The following is a 21153-nucleotide window of genomic DNA, read 5'->3' on the forward strand; positions in this document are numbered from 1 at the left end:
GTCAGCCTTGCCTGTCTTGGAGTCTGCCAAGGTTCCCCCTCATACATTATCATAACAAAAGGTTTCCCCGTTTTGCATGCCCACAGTCCTGGTCCTTTCTCCTGATTGTTTTTTTGTGAGGGCAGCCTTCAGCCCCCACTGTGACCTGTCCCTGTAGTGTCTGTCTTGCTGTAGGAAGAGAGAGCCTAAGACCCACCCGGAAAGATGACCTATGGAGAAGCTGAACCTGAAATAGTGAAACCGAAATAGTGACTGTCCTTGTCCTTGGTGGGTTTGAGAGTTCCCTTTACCCACAAGCCCTCTGTGTGCTACCTGAAAAGCACCATTCAGGGATGGCAAGCTAAGCTGATCACACCTGAGAGCCTTAGCTCTTTCTCACTGGAGGCCCAGGTCCCTCCCTCATCATAAACTCTACTTCAAAAAGCCCTTGGCATACATAGCTCGAGAGGACAGCCCAGGAGATCTAAGCCTCAACAAGGTAGGGACACCTGAGTGATTCGGACTTTATATAGCCCAAGATCAGTTAAGCTTGGAGTAAACCATCTTTAAGGAAAGAGTGTAAACCGGGTTGTGGTGGCGCACACTTTTAATCCCAGCACTGGGGAGGCAGAGGAAGGCAGATCTTTGTGAGTTCAAGGCCAGCCTGGTCTATAGAGTTCCAGAAAGCCAGGGCTACACAGAGAAATCTTGTCTTGGAAAACAAAACAAAAATAAACAAAAAGTCAAGAGTGTAAACTGTAAATACGGAAGGTGGAGGGCAGTGGAGGAGGGCTTCCTAGGTTGTTGCCAGGCTTTGGTTCAATCCACAGCACCCAACAACCCGAAACAACAACAAACAAACACAAACCACAACAAAGTAGAAAGGTGAGCACTTATTTCAGATGATGAAAGAAAACACAAGAAAGTATATGTTTAAAAGCCTGACAACTGAAATATCCAAAAAAATAACACGACGTTACTTCTAGTCAACTCTGTAATGTGCTCCAGCATTGCTTTTTCCTGCATTTTCCAAACTGTGAGCTCATCAATCATTTCTTCTTAGACCCTGATTTTGGAATACTGTTTTCTGCATGGAGAGCTAGCAAGCCCATTTGTTCATTGCCCTGAGATGGTTGGTCAGAATATTTTGTTGTTGTTAGAACAATGGCTTAGAAAAACATTAAACCTCATAACAGATTATTGCTAATGCCATGCAAAAGTTGTTTTTTTTTTTTTTAGGAAACATTGTCAGTTTTGGCAAAATTTCTTTTTTTACAGCACTTGTAAGATTTTTGTTTTGTTTGTTTGTTTATTTGTTATAGTGACTTGTTTTAACTTTCCATGACCTAAAACAGATAAAATGTGTAGCTCAGTGTCTGCCATGTAGTAACTGCTCAATAAACAGCCATTATGACTATCCTCATTTCCTCTTGATCACTAGTCTTAGACAGTATGCTTCTGATTGCCAACTTGAGATATTGTGTTCTCCCTTGTCCCTCTTAGCTCACTTCTAAGACCTCAGTGAGGGGCTCATGCTCGCCTCTGATTAAATGCACAGTTGTATTTTGTTGTTGGCCTTGGATTCCTTACAATTAATTTCCCATTCATGATTCCCCATCTATTAGCAGGACTGTACGAACATGGCCTCGTTTTACTAATTAGAGCAAACCTTAAAAGTGTTCTGTAAAGTTTGCAATTTGGGTCTTTTCCTCTTAAGCCATTTTAATCTTATAAAAGTCTTGTTACTAAACCTGTCGAGATGTCTTTTTTCTATTTTGTTCTGTTAAAAAGTTTTGCGGTATTAGAAATTTCTATGGGTAGGAAATGAGACTCCGTCTATCACTAACTCAATATGGGTGTTTTTTAAGGTACTTCTGGTCACAAGCAACAGAAAAGTCACCTCAGGCTTCAAACCACAGAGGTCTGTCAGCTTCTGCATGGAATCTTCTATCTTAGCTATCTCAGAGGCTTTGTAGTTAATGGTGGGGCTGGGCCTGCCCACCCACAAGGCTTGTAGATTTCATTTTCTTCTAACATTAGTCAGTATTTTGGTTTTGGGGTGGGGTGTGTGTGTGTGTGTGTGTGTGTGTGTGTGTGTTGAGACAGAGTCTCACTCTATAGTCCCACAGACTCAATGCAATTCTCCTGCCTCAGCCTCCTAAACACTAGGATTACACAAGTAATCCAGGGGTCACTGGAAGATGACTTTATTAATCCCTTCCCAAGGACAGTGCCCTCAGTGACCTAAGGACGTCCCACAAAGCCCTGTCCCTAATTTCCCATTTTTCACACCACACCACACTGAGAACCGAGCTTCTAACATGGATCCACGTTTATTTTTATTTTTTGTTTGTTTGTTTTTTCGAGACAGGGTTTCTCTGTGTAGCTTTGTAGACCAGGCTGGCCTCGAACTCACAGAGATCAGCCTGCCTCTGCCTCCTGAGTGCTGGGACTAAAGGCGTGCACCACAGTTTTTATTTTATGTATTTGCCTCCATGCACCACATGGCTACAATGCCCACCAAGGCTAGAAAAGCACTGGATCCCCTGGAACTGAAGTTAAAAGATGGTTGTGAGCTGCCATGTAGGTGCTGGGATTCAAACCATGGTCCTCTGGAAGAGCAGCCAGTGTTCTTAACTGCTGGACCATTGCTTGGGTCCAGGGTCTTCACTTTTTAATCTTACCCCTCCCTACCTATAAGTCACTTGACTTCTCTTTAGCCTCAGTGTCTGTCCCCTGACCACAAGGATGGCAGTACCTTCCTTGTGAAAGATGGGCAGTAAAAATGGAAATAAATAATGCAGGCAGAGCTACTGGCACCGTGCCCGGCCTTTGGGGACCATGGGAGAGCTAGCTGCTGCGCAGTGAGAGAAAGAGAGCTGTGCTCCCCAGTTCCTTGGATGGCGTCCTCAAGGGCTTGCTCTCCATTGTTTTGACTGCTGTTGGTTTGAAGCAGCAAATGTCTCCAAGCAAAATTGACATCGTTTGAGGTTCACCCAGGGGAAACTAGGAGCAGGGTGGCATTTAGACAGTCAATGGACATGCCAGGTTTCTCACCAATAATGAGAAAGTGGACTGTGTCTGTCAGACCTGCTGCCAGGAGGGAAGGAATGTGAGGCTCACATTCAAACTAGTGTTTTGTCCACACCCTTCCACATAGAAGCTTCGGAAAGGAAGTCAGAGAAGAGCTGTGGGGCAGCTGACCCTCCAGCAGGGCTCTGTTCCGACCTTTCCATCTATTGGTTGGAACCGGATTTTTGCATTGTGATGTTAGATTTTCAAAAAAACCTTACACCATGGGCCAGTGAGGTGGCTCATCTGATAAAGATGTCTGCTGCCAATTGCCATGATCTGAGTTTGATCCCTGGAACCCACGTGGTAAAAGAAGAGAATGAATTACACATTGTCCTCTGACCTCCACGCATGTCCTCATATGCATACACACATGAACCTACATTGATATGTTACAAAAGAAAGCCAATTATTTATAAGAATGTAAAAGAACAAAAAAATCTAATATTGTAACACACATGTGGGGATAGAACCTGTGATCAGTTTCAATATGAATTTATAACTGCTCCATGAAGCTGGGTGTGTCAGTGCACACAACTTTAATCCCAGGACTGGAGAGGCAGAGGCAGGTGGATCTCTGAGTCTGAGGCCAGTTTGGTCTACAAGGCGAGTTTCAGGACAGCCAGGGCTACATAGTGAGACCCTGTCTCAAAAAACACAAACCAAACAAAACCAAAACCAAAAACTTTCCTAAGAAGTAAAATTGACCAAAAACTAAAGAAAAGAGACCCTGAAGCAACTTCCAGGATTCTTATGGGAGGCCTTAAAGTTATTAATTCTTGCTAGGTCCGGAAATGTCAATAAAAACTATNGAAAATATGAAAGAAAGGTTTTCCTTAAATGGAGACAGGGAACTATCGGGCCCAGAGTAAAGTGGACTCCTGTCCCATGCTTCCCTTTTGTCTCTGAAGTGAGCCAGCACTCTTGAGCACCTAACCTCCCTGCTTTCACTTTTATTTAGTTATAACCTCTGGCTGCTGGTATTAGAATATGAGTCTTTTCTGTGGCTCCTTTTCAAAATGTTCAAAGCAGTTTAAAAATACATAATATTCATTGATCTGACCAAGCCCTAATGTTAAGTACTCGTTTGGGGACTAAAAAATAAATTTCTCAAACAGATTTGAAACTCTAAACTCTTACAATGTCTTGAAAATGATAGTCGGATAAACAAAAAGAAAAAGGGGGGATTCTCAACCGAAGTCATCATGCTTTTAGTAGCAACAGTGGCAGCAAACAGTTCGGTTTGTACAAACAGGAGAGCGACAATTTTTTATTTAATGTTAAACAGGAAACCGAAAGCAATCTGTAGCCCTGTGGTGAGTTCGCAAGGAACCTGCTATTTATCAGTGCTGGAAAAAGCCAGCAGACATTTTATCTATTTGCTTAAGATGATAATGTCTTCATGAAAATCTTAACCCAAACATGACCGCTGGAAGCAGGGTCTGTATCATCAGGTTTGGAGGCAACCCCTTCGCTCCAGAACCAAAGGAAATTTAGAAGCAAATTGCAAAACTCTCCATGAGTGGAGCAGTCACTTGTGTTTCTCCTTTGTGTGGGGCTGTCACTTATCCAACATGTGCGTATGAATATTCTTTCTGAAGACCTGGGCTTCATTTTAAGGTCAGCCTTCAATTTCTAGAGAATATAATTTGCTGTTATTTTTAGGGCTTCATGATTGCTCATAATAACTAATAAAAAAAAACAGCAGAGAAATAAATGTGTAACAGCTGTGTCTGCTTAACTTGATTAAAGGCAGTAGAAAAAAACAGTAAACAGTGACAATAGACAGCAGGGACAAGTATCCCTGTCATTGTGAGAAGTCTTACAGACATAACTTGCCGAATGTTGGAAGGCCGGCCGGGTCTGTGTTTAAAGTTTACTTTACTGTTTGTCTTGAGTGGGATCAGTGTTGTAGTGAATAATTTATAGCCAGCATGAATGAGCTCATTAGTCACCTTTTCAGACTTTAAATGAGTTTTGTGGTTGTCATTACTCGAGCCTTCTGTTCAGCCGCTGAGCAAAATGACAGCTTGGCAGTTGGCTGCCTTGTCGTCGGGGGCCTCCTGTTCCCCTTCAGGCCTCTGCTGGCTTTTGTGTTTCATTGAAACCTTGCTTTTCTTACCCTGTGCTGGGCCAGGGACTCTCACATTTCAGGGTCTTATGTACTTGAAGGCTCAAAGAGAAGTTTTGGGGGTAATTTTAAAAAAAGAAAAAAAATGTTTTGGTGGTGTCTGCCAGAGAGACTGAAATGGATGAAAGGAATTCTCTCTCTCTCTCTCTCTCTCTCTCTCTCTCTCTCTCTCTCTCTCTCTCTCTCTCTCTCTCTCTCTCTCTCTCTCCCCGTCTTTGTGTGTGTGTGTTTCTTCAGCAACTACTGTGTAGTATTTTCCCTTTGTGTCTGATATGATAGTTGAGTTCTTCAAAGGCAGAATGAACAGTGGAGTGTTTAGTAGTACCTTAGCTGAGCTGGGCTCTCACCTAGCAGACACGGTTTAGGTGGGGGTTAGGGTTGGAGTTTGGGGAGAGTGGGAGTTGTATTGTTCCAGTTCTGAATATGAAGGTGGTCTGAATAAAGAACCTAGGTCCACAGCAAAGCTACTTACTGTATTGGATAAGCAGGGGTAATTGAACCTGTATTGTTCCTACAAAGGGGTTGACCAGAAGACCTTTCTAGATCCCAGCCCAGGAGCTGAGGAGATGGACCAATCATACAATGCTTGAAAGCATGAAGATCTGAGTTTGGATCTCCACCACTGGTGTAAAAAGTTGGGTGTGGGAGCACTCTGTAATTCCAGTGCTGGGGAGGCCGAAGTAGGCAGATCCCTGGAGATCATTGCCTGCCAGCCTGGCTGAATTGGTGAGCTCCAGGAATCAGTAAAGACACCTTATCCTAAAGAATTAGGTGTGTGTGTACGTACACACACACACACACACACACACACGGGGGGGGGGGGGGGAGATCCCAGGCAACATGGAGACCCAGGAGGATTGGCAGTGGCCACAGCTTCTTCCCCAGCACATGCTGATAGGAGAAAGTGAACCATGGAGGCCGCATCCTTCCTGTGCCACTGGAGATATGCTTGGGAGGTTGGTGTGTGTGTGCAAGTCTAGCCTGGTTATGCCAGTGGCGGGTGAGGTTTTGAATCAAATATCACAGGGCTGAAGTTCCATGAGCTCTGATGTTCCCTCATTCCCAGACTTGTATTCCACCCTGACTCCAGAACACTGATATGCACACCTGGGTCTTTGGGTAGCCCCTGTCGCCCAAGTGCCTAGACTTTTGTTCTGAACACTTTCTGACATTTGCTTTGAGCAATGGCCACTAGTGGCTTCTATGAGCAGTGTGGGCAGCCCCCCTTTCTGGGATCGGTATTGTTGGATAGCTGACCTAGCCCTGTGTGGGGCACATAGGGATAGATGCCCAGTGTTCCTCTTTGAAAGGAGTGCCAACCTAAAGAAGGATGCCTGGTTGTTTGGAGGCCAAATCTCTGAAACCAGTCACAGTCACGTGGCTTTGAGTACAGAGATGTGGGGTACTGTTCAGTGCATCCCCAAGACACAGTGAGCAGTCTGTGTGGTTACTTCCTTTCCAGCCTCCTCCTGCTGAGATGAGGTGCACACATGCTGTCATGCCTCACAGTTTTGGGCACCTGTTGCTTGTACTGCGTCACAAGATTAAAGGCACAGAAGAGGTTGTGAGTGGCTCAGTGGTAGAACACTTGCCTAGCATCCATCAGGCTCTGAGTGCAAATACCAGCACCTCAAGCAGAAAAAAATCTTAGAGGCAGTAAGTAGCTAAGATTTAAAAAGCATTATATAGCTAATAAATCATCCAGGATAATGTGAATTTTGTCCCCAGGACCCCACCCCATCCCCTTTAAAGCCAGGTGTGATGGCACCTGCTTGCAATCCCAGTGCCTCTGGGTGGTAGAGACAGGAGGGATCCCTGGGTCTTGCAGGCCAGCCAGTCTAGCTTATTTGGCAGGCTAATGAGAGACCCTATCTCAAAAAATGATGTTTGATACCCAAGGAATAGATTGGGCTTTGGCCTGTACATTCATGTATATACATGTGCATACCTCCCTTGACACACACACACACTTGCATACACAAACCACACACACACATGCACACACTACACACATCACACACAGAAGCACAAGAGATGCTATTTTGAGAGGCAGTAGAGGTTTCAAAACACCAAGTGTTAGTGGACTTCACCATGCAGCAGAGACAGCAGGTTTGGATGTTGTAACAATCGAGGAAGTCACTAGTCTCTGGAAGGAACTTTGTACTGTGGGGAAATAGGTTTGCTAATATTTTAAGCTATGTGCCATTTCCCAGAAATCTTGCCTGCTTTAGTGTTTTTGCTTTCCTTTAGAGAGAACGTGGTGGGTAGAATTGCTTTCTTTTATCTCTTTGTAAAAGTAAGATGGGAGAGAGCACGCCATGTCTTGGTGGTAGCCAGGCTTGGGAGTGAGCCACTCCAGCCATGTGCTCACCAGAGAGAATAGCAGAGGAGCCTCTGAACACCTGAGGTGGGGGGGTGGTCAATGAGGCTGCTTGTCTTGGTGGATTTGGCAGATGAGAGGTTAGAGACAGGGATATGGTGGAGTGTGCTTTTTGCAAAGGAAGTGATTGGAATTTCTGAATACACTGTGCCACTTGTGGTGTGTCTGTCAAAGTAATTACAGTCTGTTTGCCATTTGGTGTCTGGTTTATTTTTTTACCTTAAAAAAGATTTATTTGTTAGCTGGGTGTTGGTGGCACACTCCTTTGATCCCAGCACTCGGGAGGCAGAGGCAGGTGGATCTCTGTAGGTTCCATGCCAGCCTGGTCTACCAGCAAGTTCCAGGACAGGCTCCAAGACAGTATAGAGAAACCCTGTCCCGGGAAAAAATTTAAAAAAAGATTTATTTGTTTATTTATTTGATTGTGTGTGTTTCAGCATACATATGAATTTGCACTATGGGTATACAGGTGCCGGTAGAGGCCAGAAGAGGTCATCAGATCCCCTGGACTAGAGTGACAGATAGATGTGAGCCATGTTGGGTACTGGGAACTGAACCCAGATCCTATGTGAGAATATCAAGTGTTCTTAACCCCTGAGCCATCTCTCCTGCCCTGGATCGATTTTGTGTGTGTGTGTGTGTGTGTGTGTGTGTGTGTGTGTGTGTGTGTGTGTGTGTGTGTGTGTGTGTGTCCTCCTATATCAACTATGATTTAGCAAGTGAACTTTTTGTTTTTGTTTTGCATGTACTGCCTTCTATGTTTAAAAGTCCCCTTATTGGTGGTGACACACACCTTTAATCCCAGCACTCTAGAGGCAGAGGCAGGCAGATCTCTGTGAATTCAAGGCCAGCCTTGGTATACAGAGTGAGTTCCAGGACAGCCAGGGCTACACAGAGAAACCCGTCTTAAAAAAGTCCCCTTACTGTTCTTCCTTTGTGTCTTCATCAGAGTTTTCTCTGTGTGCCTTCATAGCTTCTGTCCCCTTCATATCCCTACCCCCTAGGAAGGTCCCTGAGAACTAGCTAGGTAGTCTGGGTTTCTCTGATGTGTCTCGGATTCCTCTGAATTCTGAGGTCTCTGTTAGTTCCCACACATCACATATGAGCAGTGTGACCTTAGGGAGGTGACCAAGCCTCTCTGGGACTTGGGTGCTTCATTTAGAAAATGAAATCATATAGCTCCTCATATAATTGATGTGACACTAAAAATTTGTGTGGGGGGTGGTGTTTTCAAGACAGGGTTTCTCTGTATAACATTCCTGGCTGTCCTGGAATTCACTCTTTAGACCAGGTTGGACTCAAACTCAGAGACCGCCTGCCTCTGCCTCCTGAGTGCTGGGATTAAAGGCGTGCGCCACCACCACTTGGTTTATTAAAATGATTTTTGCAAAGCCTTTGTGTTGGCTAGACTTTTTGTCCCTGTTGACTAATTCCTCGTTTATCTAAAATACAATTTAAGAAGAAGAAAGCTTTACTTTGGTTTACAATTGGAAGGCTTCAGTCCATGGTTGTCTGGCTACAGAGCAGAGCTTCTGACATCTTGGTGGCCAGGAAGTAGAGACAGGAAAGAGGAAAAAGACAAGGTGTGGCCTGATTACTAAAGTTTCTGCCACCTGCCATCAAAACAGTGCCACCATCTGGGACTGTACGTCCACACATGAACCTATAGGCACATTTCCTGTACCAAAGACACCAATCTTAGGATACTATCTGGCGCTGTCTAGGTACTACATAAGTGTTTGTTGAAGACAGTTCTCATTGGTAGAGCCTCGACTTGTGCATTTGCCCACTTGTCAAACTGTGTTTGTAACCCCCAAATTAATAGTTGGGTGTGCTTGCTCATGGTCATTCTCAGATACATGTGGGACAATGAACAACTTGAGTTGTCAGGTATTCTGTCCCTAGCGGATGAATGAGGTGACATCCAAATAGTGTCCTTTTTTGGTCTATTTAGTATCACAGTTTTTGCAGTTTTGTATTTTTGGTTGGTGATTTTGCTGTTTAAAATGGTGCCCAAGAGAGGCTGAAGTACTCTGCAGAGTTTCTGAGGGCAAGCTGGCTGTGATGGGTCCCATGAAGATATGTGCTGACTAAGCTCCTTTCTTTTTTTATATATTTTATTTATTATGTATACAACATTTTGCTTCCATGTATATCTGTGCACCAGATCTCATTACAGATGGTTGTGAGCCACCATGTGATTGCTGGGAATTGAACTCAGGATCTCTGGAAGAGCAGTCAGTGCTCTTAATCTCTGAGCCATCTCTCCAACCCCTACTAAGCTCCTTTCTGATGAGCCCCATGGAGGCTTTAACCTGGAGCTTGGTGCTAATGAACTTTTTTTTTTTTTTTTGGTTTTTCGAGGCAGGGTTTCTCTGTGTAGCTTTGGAGCCTATCCTGGCACTCGCTCTGTAGACCAGGCTGGCCTTGAACTCACAGAGGTCCGCCTGCCTCTGCCTCCCCAGTGCTGGGATTAAAGGCAACACCAACGCCGGCTTGCTAATGAACTCTTATCTAGTCAATTAGGGTTTTTTTCAATGGGAACACAAGTAAGGCCACATGTTGATGGGAATATTGTGACCAGAGCTTGCAGGTTCCTAACCATCACCCCTGGGAACAATGGGTACGTGTTTGTGGCTTATACTTTATTTATTTATTTATTTTACATTATGATACTTTTTTCTTTTTTTAAGTTTTTTATTTTTTATATATTTGAATTATAAACAAGATTGAATTACATGATGATCCCAGTTCCCTTCTCCCTCCCTTCCTCCCCTACCACCCCCTCAACTAAAATCCTACCTATCATATGTCCTTTCTTCTAATCTACACCTGACTCAACCTTTCTGCTTCCTCATGACCTCTGCATCCTTCTTTTTCTTCCCTTCTCACTCTCGTAGCTCCCTCCCCCCTCTTCCCATGTTCTCAATTTGCTCAGGGATGGTGACCCTTTCCCCTTCTCCAGGGGACAAAGTTTGTCTCTCTTAGGGTCTTTTTTGTTTACTAGTATCTCTGGCAGTGTGGATTGTAGGATGGTAATCCCTTACTCTATGTCTAAAATCCACATATGAGTGAGTACACATCCTGTTTGTCATTTTTTAATTGAGTTACCTCTCGCAGAATGGTTTCTTCGAGTTCCATCCATTTTCCTGCAAATTTCCAGATTCCATTGTTTTTTTCCGCTGAGTAGTACTCCATTGGTACATTGAAAATGTACCACATTTTCTCTATCCATTCTTCAGTTGAGGGGCATCTAGGCTGCTTCCAGTTTCTGGGTATTACAAATAATGCTGCTATGAACATGGTTGAACAGATGTCCTTGTTATATGAATGTGCTTCTTTTGGGTATATGCCTAGGAGTGGAATTGCTGGATCTTGTGGTAGACTCATTCCCATTTTCTTGAGGAGTCGCCATACTGATTTCCACAGTGGCTGTACAAGCTGGCACCAGGAGTAGAGGAGTGTTCCTCTTTCTCCGCATCCTCTCCAGCATAAACTGTCATTGGTGTTTTTGATTTTAGCCATTCTGACAGGAGTAAGATGGTATCTCAGAGTTGGTTTGATTTGCATTTCCCTGATGGCTAAGGATGTTGAACACTTTCTTATGTGTCTTTCAGCCATTTTAGATTCCTCTATTGACAATTGTCTATTTAGTTCTGTACCCCAATTTTTAATTGGATTGTTTGGTGTTTTGGAGACTAGCTTCTTGAGTTCTTTGTATATTTTGGATATCAGCCCTCTGTCAGATGTGGGGTTGGTGAATATCTTTTCCCAGTCTGTGGGCTGTTGTTTTGTCTTGCTGACTGTGTCCTTTGCCTTACAGAAACTTCTCAGTTTCAGGAGGTCCCATTTATTAATTGTTGATCTCAGTGTCTATGCTACTGGTGTTATATCAGGAAGTGGTCTCCTGTACCGATTAATTCAAGGGTATTTCCCACTTTATCTTCTGGCTTATACTTTATATATCAGCATGTTCACAAAGAGGAGAATGAACAGTAGATAAATGTGGTTCAAAACCTTAAGATTGACAGTCTCGCCGGGCGTTGGTGGCGCACGCCTTTAATCCCAGCACTTGGGAGGCAGAGGCAGGCGGATCTCTGTGAGTTCAAGGCCCGCCTGGTCTCCAGAACGAGTGCCATGATAGGCTCCAAAGCTACACAGAGAAACCCTGTCTCAAAAAAAAAAAAAAGATTGACAGTCTCCTACAGGGCAAGCTCTCACTTGTAGGCAGTGTCCCCAGAAGGGTAGGAGAAGCCACTGTCCCACTCTTTCAGTGTGCTTCAGCTTGTACAGAGTTCCCTAGGTTTGGGGGGTGGGGACGAGAAACACATCTCACCTCTTTTAATAACAACAGCAAAAATTGTAGAAGAATCCTGCAAGTAGATGTTGTCCTTTCCAACAGATGAACAAGTGTTTGGAATTCTTGTATCTTCACAGAGAAAGTTTGCTGCTCAAAAGGCTTAACCTCAGCCTTGGAGGGTAGACAGACTTCATTTCTCAGAATGCAAGGCTTATAATAGGTAGCAATTCCATTGGCTCCTAGTGCTAGCTCTTTAAAATGGGATCATTTCATTACCTTCCCCATTGAAAAGGTCATGAAATACTTTACTTTTGTGAAAAGCTTTGCCAACATGTTTACACCCTTCAACTCTTACATTATGAACTCTTGGTAAATTGTTTTACATAGTCTATGAGAGTGTGAAACTCATTAAGGAAAGGGAAAGTCTTTAACAACTGTTTAAAAATACCAGGAAAATGAAAATATAAGGGAACGAAGGGGTCATAGGGCTGGGCTGGCTTATGGTTTAATACTATGTCTCTAGCCTCTTATTTCCACAATTTCTAAGTCTTCATGATTTTTTTCTTTTTCAGTTTTGGTTTTTCAAGATAGGGTTTCTCTGTGTAGCTTTGGCTATCCTGAAACCTGCTCTATGGACCAGGCTAGTCCAGAACGCATAGAGATTCACCTGCCTCTAGGATTAAAGGCTTGTGCCATCGTTGCCAGGCACTTTTCATGATTTTAAACACTGTCTTTGAAAACCCTTTTCGGAGCCGGACAGTGGAGGCGCTCGCCTTTAATCCCAGCACTCGGGAGGCAGAGAGGCAGGTGGATCTCTGCGAGTTCCAGACCAGCCTGGTCTACAAGAGCTAGTTCCAGGACATGCTCCAAAGCCACAGAGAAACCCTGTCTCGAAAACAACAACAACAACAAAAAGAAAACCCTTTTTGGATGACTTGTGGGGAGCCTTTGGGTTATCTCTGTTGGTGCCTGTGCTTGAGACCTCCTGGCATAAACTTGCATGTACATCTCAGAGTACTGCAGGTTCGACTCCTGCTTTCCTGGAATTTACTGCTTCAGGGTTAGGAAGTCTGGTAGATAAGAAAAATCAGTATCAGTTGGTGATCTAGGATCAATGACAGGGCTCAGCAAACACATTTTAATTCTTTTTTTTTTTTTAAGGTGGACCGGTCCTGCACTTGTCTGAGGCCACCTTCCTATCATCATCTGCACCGCTGTTTTACACTTTTAAGTGAGGGTCAGTCTGACAGATGGGCTATTATAATTGCTATCTTTAATGTGTTTTTCTTTGACTTCACTGAAATTGAGTTCTTTATGGGGATGTTACCATTGTTGTTTTTCTTTTCTTTTTATGAATTGGCCCTTTTGATTAAGATGAGTTTTTTTTTTTTCTCTTTAAGTTATGAGAGAGTTGCAAATTAAATACATTGAGCCATGTATGGTAGCACATACCTGTAATCCCGGTCTTTGGAAGACTGAGGCAGAAGGATCATGAATCTTAGGCCAGTCTATATGCCGGACCTGGTTTAAAAAGAAAAATGTATGATCACATACAGCATTTATACTTTTGCATATATAAATATTAGCTCCCCCTTTGTTAGAGAAGCTCATGTAGCCTTAACCTCCCTATGTTGTCTGGAATGCCCTTTAGTCCCTGATCTGTCTACCTTCACTTCTAGAGTGCTGGCATTATAGGCATGCACCATCACACCCAGTTTCCTCTTTTTATATATAGCAAATATTTACTTTTTTTTCTTTTACAATCCATGATATAGCTTACAAATTATAAGTTGTTATGCAAATATGTCAGTGTGCAAACTAAATCTTTCTTTTGATTTATTTACTTAACCAAAATCCTGTACTACATGCCTGGGTTCCATTTTACATTCCTTACAAATATTAATTCATTTCATCATCATCATGACTCAATGGAAGGCTGCTACAGATTGGATGCTGGGCATCCCCCAAAGGCCCATGTATTACAGCTTGGTCCCTAGGGAGAGGGTCCTATTAGGAGGTGGAGCCTTGAAGATGTGGGGCCTAGTGGGATGTCTGGATCATTAGCTGCATGTCTCTAGGAGGATTGTGGGGTCTTGTGACCGTCCACTTTCTCTTTAGTTTCCAGTCATGAGGTGTTAACTTTGTCCTAGCACATATCCTGGCCATGATGTGTACCTCACCTTGCGCCCAAGACAACATGGCCACTGATGGGTAGGAGCCTTCAAAGCTATGAGCCAAAAAATACCTTTTTTTCTTTATGTTACTCATGCCAGGCATTCTGTAATAATGACCCAAAGCTGGCTAATGTAATTAGTTATTATAATCCCATTTCCCCTTTAAATTTATTATTATTAATTGTTTGCATGTATGCTACTGAGTTTTGTGGTGTGTGGTGTAGGTTGTGTGTGTGTATGTGTGTGTGGTATGTGGTGTTGGGTGTGTGTGTATGTGCGTGTGTGGAGTGTGGGGTATAGGATGTGTGTGTGTGTGTGTGTGTGTGTGTGTGTGTGTGTGTAGTGTGGTATGTGGTGTCTAGTGTGTGTGTATGTGCGTGTGTGGAATGTGGGGTGTAGGGTGTGTGTGTGTGTGTGTGAGAAGGTCAGAGGACAACACCTAGTTCTCCCCTACCACTGTGCATTCTGGGGATCTAACTTGGGTTGTCAGGCTTTTATGGCAGGCCCTTTCGCTAGCTGTCAACCTCCCCCTAATTTCATTTCTTTTTTTTTTTTTTTAAGAAAAGGAAACTAGATAGAGGGAGAATAGTTCTGTCGCTGGCCTGGGGTTATCTAGCTGGTTAGTCCTAGCATGTGTCTGTTTGGCCGCACTGATGTGGTCTTGACTTTAGGCTTGGTATGCTTGTATATTTATGGTTGCTTCATATATGCTCTCCAGTGAGCTATAGGGATGTCTCAGTAGTTAGGAGGGCTGGGGGCTCTTGCAGAGGACCCAGCTTTGGTTCTAAGCACCCACATGGCAGCTCATGACCACCTATCACTCCAGTTCCAGGGGATCCAAGGTCTTCTGAATTCCGAAGGTACTAGGCATACAGGTGATATGAAGACACACATGCAGACATAATATCCATGTACATAAAGTAACATAATAAGAAAAATACTGTAAGAGAATGTCCACTTGGTCGCCTCCTGTCCTTTATGGCTGGTGCCACATTTATTCTCCCTGGGATCTCTTTCAAGTCCTCTTCAGTCAGCTACGCGCTGGAGTTGATAGTATGGAAAGCAAATCCTTGTTGGCTGAGTGAATTGACTGGACCTGGTTTCTGGACCATTAGCTTACCATTTTGTTCGTGGTTACAGAGGAGTAGAGCGCTTTCATACATACTTCCCTTTTGCCTCTAGCAGGTGACTTCATAGGCTCAGGGTTGGCCGAGGAGCCTGAGCTAATGAATCTCACTCCACCCATCACCTGTACTTTCCCTTATCCCTCACCCCTCCTTTCTCCTTCAGCTTAACACCCTGGCCTACTCCCTGCTGAAGAAATACTAAGAAGCCTTTCCCAGGCTCCACCCTGGAGGCTCTGCCTGGTAAACACATGAGGGAATGCACAGAAGATGACAAATGCTGACCAAGTCTTCCACTTCACCTAGGAACTTCCAGGCCATCCAGCTGAGGGGCTCTCTTCTCTAAACAAGAGGAAAAGTGAGCTTTTTTTGGCAATCATGAACAGTGTACTCCTGTTGTGGCCAAGACACGACTAAGGGATTGTCTTTACCTGTGCCCTCATACTCATACTCATACTCATACTCATACTCATACTCATAGGATAAACCTTCCTGGTCTTTTGGTGACTTTTATCTGTTTTTTTTCCCCCTAAGTCTGGTAGATTCTTCTGGAATTCAATCTCATAATACAGTTCTAAAAGTATGGTTCTTAGGCCCACAGTGCTTTTTAGATATGCAAAATCTCAGGTCTAGCCTAGACCTCTGGAACCAGAAATGGGTGTGGGGAAACAGTTGGCAGCATTTAAATTAGCCCTCTAGGTAATTCTGATGCACATTTGAATACCAGGAGCGCTGCTTTGGTAGGAGGCATAGAACACTCCAAATGTGAGGGTATTCCTTCGAGAAAACAGAAAATGCAAGTATAAAAGAATCACAGAACCCCAAATAGCTTGTTCTCAGAGGGAACCACTAACTTAGTATTTTCCCCCAATTAAAAAAAAAAAAAAAAAGATTTGCCAGGCAGTGGTGGAGCACACCTTTATTCCTAGCACTCAGGAGGCAGAGGCAGAGGCAGAGGCAGGCAGATTTCTGTGAGTTCGAGGCCAGCCTGGTCTACAGAGAAAGTTCAGGACTAGCTCCAAAGCTATAGAGAAACCCTGTCTCAAAAACCAAAACAAACAAAAACAACAACAAAAAAGATTTATTCACTTCATGTGTGCGTGCGTGCGTGCGTGCGTGTGTTTGAGTAAATGCATGGAGGCCAGTAGAGGGTATTGGATCCCCTGGAACTAGAATTATAGGCAGTTGTGTGCTGCCTGATCAGGTGCTAGGAACTGAACCCAAGTCTTCTGCAAGAGTAGCAAGTGCTCCTCCTAACTGCTGAACCATCTCTCCATCCCCCTTCCTAAATTTGTAAAATGTATTTTTACAAAGTTGTCTTCATCCCTTTGTTTGTTTCGGGGGCTGGGGATGGAACCCAGGGCTGTATGTATGTTAACATACAGGACTGTATGTATGTATGTTAACATGTGCTGCAACACTGAGCTACGCTCTTAGCTCCTGCACTGCCTTTTGTGTGAATGGTCACTGATTTCTGAGCTCTTCTCTTTTCTTCTTCCTCCTCCAAAAAGTCATGCTGTATTCAACATCCCATTCATCTTTGACATGCCATTTCTCTGATAATGCATCTTCTGGGTTGTACAATCCCTATGCCTGTCCCTTGCTCTGAGGACAGAGTGTGAAAGAAACCCACTGGTATTCCATGAGTTTTGTTAAGATGCTTCCACACCTTTTCCAAATATATAAACCCTGTAGGAACAAGACTTTGGCCCCCTGGCACCTAACCCAGTGCTCGGTAAATATTTGTTCAACAAACAAGAGCATTTTGAATACAATCAAGTCATACTCCATAAATCTGTTTGCACCTTTTACAACTCCCTACCTGGAGTAGAGGTTGTCCACTTGTCTGTGCAATCATTCCATGGGGGGTGTTTTCTTTTCCGATTTTTCTAGACAGGGTCTCTCTTTGTAGCCTTGACTGGCCTGGAACTCACTCTGTAGACCAGGATGGCCTCGAACTCACAGAGATCTGCCTACCTCTGCCTCCCTAGTGCTAGGATTATAGGCGTGCACTACCACCTCCAGGCTTGCATGAGGGCTTTCTTGATGTATATGTTAGGACCCAATCTTTCTAAGGATCCTGGGATTTTTAAGGAGTGGCTTCCCAGATAGTTCTTAAGGACTTCTCCAGGCAAACAACTCAGGTTTAGGGCACTCCTTCTCCATCTTGGCAGGTCAAACTCCAGCCTTATTTATTAGAGCTCCTCTTACAAAGTTACCTGCCCTCCTCTCCCCAAGCCTGTTGTATCAGGTAGTCTACCACATGTTTTGCCTCTCCTGGGGGGAGCGGTGCAGAGGAATGAATGACTCAGATTATTTCTCTGGGAATTTAGACTGGATAACAGAATTTTTGGATGGTCTGCTGGTGGTAGGTGCTAGAAACCACAAGGCTTCAAGGACTATCGCTGGGCAGCTGTGTGTGACCTTAAGCAAGGCAACTTGCAGGGAGTAAATGTACTGAAGACAAACAAGAAATACCTTGTACCAGAGGGAGGGAGAAGAAAGAGAAATTACCTGTTGGCTCGCCCCGTCCTCTTCCATGTAGCAGGCTGCACTGCCTGCCCGCCCTCGGCTCCCTCTCATATGTGCTTTTTACTAGAATCAGTTGCACGTACCCTGGAACAGAGGGCCGTCTTTCCAGGCTGCCTCAGGTCTTTGCAACCTACAGCAAGGTGTCCCTTGTATCTGCTTAGTTGTCCTGCTTTGAGGGAGACTGACAGCTATTCTGTTAAGAACTATGAAGGAGGAACTGAGGTCCATACTGACTGGGACTGGCTGTTCTAGAATACAGGTCTTCTGGTTCACCAGCTCATGTTCAGGAGAGGTTCGGGCGAGGTCCTGTCAAGCCCCCATTCAGAAAATAAATGTTTTCCTAAGTGAGTTCTAGGTCATTGATAGGATTCTGCTGTCAAGTAGCTATATGAAACAATAGTTTAAATTATCTGGCCTGCCTGAGATTTCTTGGCACCCAAGATATCTGGGTATATTTGGAAAACACATGAGGAAAATTGAGCATGAGGCTATTCCTAAAGGAATTTGGCCCCTGCATACTAATGTCAAGGATACATATCCCAGAGCCAGGGTTCTGTGGAATCTTAGTTGGAACAGGGCACACTAAGTTCTCTCTGGCTTACAACAAAGGTCTGGTTGGGTCCATTTTCCATCAACAGCAGGCAGACCTGTGTGGCCCCTGCACCACTCTCTTTTGAACAGTGCCACCTGACATCTCTTAGCACATCTGTAATGGAAAAGAGAAATTAACAAATCAGGTTATGGGGCTGGAGAGATGGCTCAGAGGTTAAGGGCACTGGCTGCTCTTCCAGAGGTCCTGAGTTCAATTCCCAACAACCACAGAGTGACTCACAACCATCTATAATGGGATCTGATTGCCTCTTCTGGCATGCAGGCACACATGCAGACAGAGCACTCAATTTATATAAAACATACATAAATAAATAAAATTTGCTGGGCGATGGTAGTCCACACCTTTAATCCCAGCACTTGGGAGGCAGAGACAGGTGGATCTCTGTGAGTTTGAGGTCAGCCTGGTCTACAGAGTGAGTTCCAGGACAACCAGAGCTACACAGAGAAACTGTCTCCTCTGCAAATAAGTCATAACTTGATAAATCTTCTCGTTGTGCCTTTTGTCTCCTGCCTGAATTAGAGGTTGTAGGACACCATCTAAGGATATTAGGACTTAAGAGTGGCTTCCCAGGTGGTTCTCATGAATTTCTCCAAACAAGTAACTCAGGTTTGTGAATATAAGATACAGAAAAAAGGAAAAAAAAAAAAAAAAGCCCTCAGAGGGAGAGGAAAGAAAGCCAAGACAGGCTCATTAGAGGCAGCTTGCCTCACTCACTGTGCTCCACCCTCCATTGATGGCTTCTGAGAGCCTAAACTAGTTGTTTGTTTAAAATTTTGTTCATTTGCCACGACCAGTTGGCACTGAATTTTAAGCATGACATGGTTTGGACATAATCACCTTGGGCTCCCATCCTGCTTTTTGGATATAGGAAGAAGGGCAGGGAGAAAATAATGTACTATGCCCAATAAATGTAGAGATGCCTAGCTAGAGTGAGAGGGGTTGGGAGGCTGAGCAAGGCCAGCAGCTGATGAGCCTGAAGAGTACAACTTCCCTAAGGTCAGCTCCAACCTGATTCCTCTGGTGGAGATTAAACACTGTCAAGTGACCTGGGGCCCGCTGTAGCTGAGCCACAGGTGACTGACCTTTTCTTGTCCTGCCTGTGGTTACCAGTGTTGGTCCTTAGAATTGCTGGTGTGGGACTCCAGAGATGATCTAATATGTCCGCCACGGGGTACCTTCTGCTTAGTCACGTTATGTGCTCAATAACATGGAGGTGGGGCTGGATGACCTCAGGCTACCTTGGGCTTCTGAGTCTTGTAGTCGCTGGCAAGTAGTCTCAGTGAGTCTTAATTGCTGAAGGTTGCCTGCCACCTACCCAGTCCTGAAGTTAGTTAAGTGGGGGATTGAATCTCAAATTGTTCAGGTTTTCTTATTTATTTTTTTTAAACAAAAACTTCTCAGAAGCATGTCTTATTTCTCTCACCTTTCTCCCCTCCTGTCCCTGGTCTGGTTAGGTTAAAAGTTACTGCCCGGCTGGAGGGTTTGTAGCCCAGATCACACAGATCGCTCATCATAGCTGTCCACTGTTCAGGTGGGCGTGGGAGGATGGCTCTGGGGCTTCTCTTTGCAGAACCTGCTCGCCTAGCTACCTGGGAGTGGTGCGAAATCCTATTTTTATTTATGTCACCAGCAGGGTGTCCTGTTGGACTCTGCTTTCATCCTCTCCAAAGGCTGCCGGCTGGTGTGCCTCTAGCAGTGGGTGGCCATTCTCTGGAGGTGCCTGGAGACTGGGAGAAGTGGCCGTGCCATTCCCGAGGCGGGGGCGGGGGTGGGGTGTTGGCAAATTATCATTTTAATTTATGACGATCAAAACGTGAAGGAGGGGAGACTTGTTTTCCTTCCAGATGTGGAAGCCGGATGGGGCCCTTAGCGCAACCCATCGGGGGAGAACCCATTGATGTTGCATTTGGGGTGCACCTCTCCCTCCGTGGTGGCGGCCATCCTCCCGTCCTCCACAGCCCAGAAACCTAAGCTAGAGGCTGGGGATCAGTTTTTCGTCCCCCGCAGGAGGTGCGTGGTGAAGGAGGACTGGACCCGCCTCGGGAGTGCCGCAGTAGTAGTTGGAGAGAAGTGGAATCATCCCTCCTCACCCTCAGAAGCCTCGCTCGCGTCGTAATTCTTTTTATTTTTACTTTCGAGCCTTGTAAGGCAGGCGGCCGGGGTAAAAGCGCTGCGGCGACACGTTGCCAGCTGCGCAGCACCGCTCATGTGGCCCGAAGCAGGGGAGGGGGCCAGCCACGCGCCACCTGCCCGACTCCCCTGGGTCCCCGGGTGCCGCAGAGGAGCCCAGGGGCCCAGCCTGGCCGAAGGGCCTCCCTAAGGGCCCGCGCCGCAGCCTGGGGTCGCCCGGCCCACGTTTTCCGTCTCTCCCGCTCTCTCCGCCCCTCCCTCCCCGCGCTTCCCCTCCTCCTGCCTGGTCATGTGTCGCCTTTTTTTGTTTGCAGTGGAAACAATTTCTCGCCGCTCGGCGCGCCCCGGCCCCGACGCGCCGCAGCGGAGGCGAGCGGGAGGCGGGACGGGGCGTGGAGAGCGGCGGGGCCGGCGGGAGGACGCGGCGCCCGCGGACGCTCGCTCGGGGCCCATGCCGCGCCGCCCCCCCGCACCCCTGCCGTCCGCATCCGCGGCCGCCCCCCGCCGCCCGCCCAGGGTTCGAGCGTCCGCAGCGGGGCCCCGAGCGATGCCCGCTGGGCGCCCGCGAAACTTTGTCGGCTGCACTGAAGGCAGCGGCGGCCCCGCGCCGCGCTTGGCCAGGTGAGTCCGTGCCCGCGCCCTCCCGCGCCGCCCAGGCTGGGGTCCTCGCCGGAGAGCCGTCGCGGTGGCCCGCAGCGGTCAGGACTGGGCTCACAGT

The 21153-nt window shown here is 45.6% G+C and overlaps 1 protein-coding gene across 5 annotated transcripts in view; it reads left to right on the forward strand.

The window, feature by feature from the left end:
• The window catches only part of Foxn3 (forkhead box N3), a 368012-nt gene that overhangs the window by 138790 nt on the left and 208069 nt on the right, over positions 1–21153 (forward strand). For 3 of the 5 annotated variants that reach the window (XM_027419620.2, XM_027419625.2, XM_035445696.1), the window contains exon 1: positions 20915–21056. The exons of 1 other annotated variant lie outside the window; for it this stretch is intronic. The gene's annotated coding sequence lies outside the window, so the exon portion shown is untranslated. Of the gene's footprint in view, positions 1–20914; positions 21057–21153 lie in introns of those variants that run through there. One more of the 5 variants, XM_027419626.2, reaches the window with a different exon arrangement.

Source organism: Cricetulus griseus, chromosome 5 (assembly GCF_003668045.3).
Source record: "Cricetulus griseus strain 17A/GY chromosome 5, alternate assembly CriGri-PICRH-1.0, whole genome shotgun sequence".
Taxonomy (NCBI): Eukaryota; Metazoa; Chordata; class Mammalia; order Rodentia; family Cricetidae; genus Cricetulus; species Cricetulus griseus.